We start from the raw sequence: 2,819 nt of genomic DNA on the forward strand, positions 1-2,819 counted from the left end.
CTGTCTCTTTCTCTTTAACATATAAAGCCTGGTGGCTGAAGCCCTACTCATACAATGAAAGAGTGCAGTAATGACAGTAAAGAGTCAGTAGTCAAGGTTCACAGCAAAGAAGGTGCTGGGGCCAGCTAAGGGCTGCTTGCTTGCAAAATGTCACAGGCTCCCTCCCTCTCCCTAAGAGCCCTCTGCAGAAGACAATAGATAGTGACAGAAAGGTACAAAAAAATCCTAGAGGGGCAATACTCAGTGTGTCTTTCCGTGTGTGTGTGTGTGAGTGAGAGAGAGGGGGTGTGTGTTTCCCCAGAGGTCCTGTAACATGTTTATTTGTGCAAGAAAAGCAGATGGACTGCTAGTTGTAGAAAACCTACACAACAGAGGAACATTCTCTCTGTGCATCTCACACACCTCCTGATACTCAGCTGTAATGATCAAAACAGCAATCAATTTCTTCTCTGTCAAGAGTTCAGGAGGAAGAATAAACACTCACAATAACAGCACCATTTCCCATCACCACCAAGGTTTCATACCAAGATATACCATTCCCCATTACTTTCAGGTAGCTCAAATCTGTTTAATGTACTAGGATCAAATAATACTTTACAGGTGCTATTTTAAGAGTGGGATGGGAGCTCGATTATTTCAGGAAACAATATTTAGGTTGAACAGAGAATAAACTTAACTGAACTATTCTGCACCATCATTTTCTGTAAGGCCAGGAGCTTCACGATTAATATTTTAACAGCCCAGGTTATATTCTCTGTACAATTTAGCCCCATCTGTTTAAAAGGGGAGGGCGATCTGTAAGAAAGGAAAATCCTGATGCCAAGATGAAAATTAAGGATTTGTTCCCCAAGGAAATTTTGATTTAACACCTCTCCTCCTCCGCCACCGAAGGGAACCTCTATAGGAAGCTTATAATGGAGTGTTTGAAGGAGAGAGTGTCCTCCTGACCTACTGGACAAAAAGGAGATGATCAAGGACTGTGGTATCACAAGGAAACCTCCTCACTCAAAAGGAAAGTATGATTTGGACTCCAGGGCTAAAGGAGGTATAAAAAGTATCAAGGATACATAAACCACATAACCGGTAGTGTCTGAAATAAGGAAGCAAGGGTCATGTTCAATGTTCCCTCTAAGCTGTGGGGTCTTGTGAGCAAAAATTCTGCTTTGTGAGCTACTGGCATTAAAGTCGTGAGCAGGTGATTTGGCTGCTGCATAAATCAGTTTGCTCTGGAACCGTCCTTCCTGAGCTAAGACCAAAATCTGTGAGCCAGAGGCTAAAAAAATATGAGCTAGCTCACACTAACTCAGCTTAGAGGGAACATTGGTCATGTTGAGTGCCATGGCTCTCTTTTGAAATGAGGACTGAAATCCCAGGAGAGACCCACCCACCACCACCTACAAAGAAGGGGCTAACTCTTACTATAGGACCTTTCCGCGTGGCTTGCTGTTCCTCGAATCGGCTCTGGGGACTTAGCGGGTGGGGAGGCGTAGACTTCGACACTGGCACACGCGGCGGAATGCTCGCCATCTATCTCCGCTTGAGTTAGGATTTACGACAAAGTAACAGACGGCAGGCTTTGCTGCCACCGATTCGGAGAACCGAGCAAACTGCGCTCGTTCACAGGACTGAGGCGCGCATGAACTCTCACCGTTTGGGGTGCAAAAGGTATAGGAAGGTTCCGCAAGGCTGAGCGACATAACCTATAAACACACGTACACGTACTGAACGGAGTGCGTCCGTCCCCCCCCCCGTCCCCCGTGCGGGATGCACTCGCCTTGCATCACTAACAGGCACGTAGTAAGCATGGATATCCTCGCTCCCTGGCTCATCGTATTTAGATGGCCAACAGGTGCAAGCGCACGCTCGTGCACCAACATATACACACAGGGCAAGCTTATAGCACACCGGCACATCGTGCGCACACCCACGGGGTCCACGTGCCCCGAACGATGCCCTGCAAACCTACAGTTTGGGCTGGCGGTCCCAGAGCCGTTGCGCAGCCCGAGAATGCCAGCTCGGTTCCTCCACTCGCTTTCCCTCTAGTTCTCTTCCTGACTTCTCCCCGCGAACCCTCTGCTTTGCTTAGAAGATCGAGGCTGGGTACCGAAGCGGTGGAGCCGATCACATTCTTCGTGTTTCTAGGATGGATGACGCCTCGGCTGGTTTGTGACAGCTCTTTGCCAGGGAAAGCGGGAGGAAAGAAGAAAGGAATGCCAAAGAAAAGGAGGAGGAAAGAAAAAAAAGAACCAGACAGATCCGTTTTCTTCTAAGCCTTGTTTTGTTTTCTCTAATTGGTCCTGGGGGAAGCAGGGGGATTGGGCAGGAGGCAGGACTCCGCTCAAGCACAGTTGATTTAATTGGCTCCCCTTTTTTTTTTAACTAGAGGGGAATCAAACAGCGGGGGGGGGGAGAGAGAGAGAAAGAAAGAGGGGGCGGGTGTCAACAGAGGGTGCAGACAGATCTGGGAGGATTATAGATTAGATTCAAGGCAGCGGCAAGAAATTCGAACGGGATCTCTTCGATGTGCTCAGGCTCGGGAGATCTACCTCCCCAAAGGACGGGTCGGGAGGGGGAGGGGTGCTGGGAACAACAGACAGCTGGTAGAAAGGCAGGTTGGGCTCTGAACGCTAACCGGTCAAGTTTGTGGGCGGCTGAATCGCCTTCCTGAAGGACATCAAAACCACCAGCGAGGCTGTCCCACGTAACTGAACTGCCCTGGGCGCAACGCCTTGAAGCTTCCACAAGTGGCATCCAACTGCCCGATTAATTAGCTGTGTGTCCCCTTTTTTAATATATATATATATCATATATATATAACA

Source organism: Gekko japonicus, unplaced genomic scaffold (assembly GCF_001447785.1).
Source record: "Gekko japonicus isolate JY-2015 unplaced genomic scaffold, Gekko_japonicus_V1.1 scaffold1653, whole genome shotgun sequence".
NCBI classification, from domain to species: Eukaryota; Metazoa; Chordata; class Lepidosauria; order Squamata; family Gekkonidae; genus Gekko; species Gekko japonicus.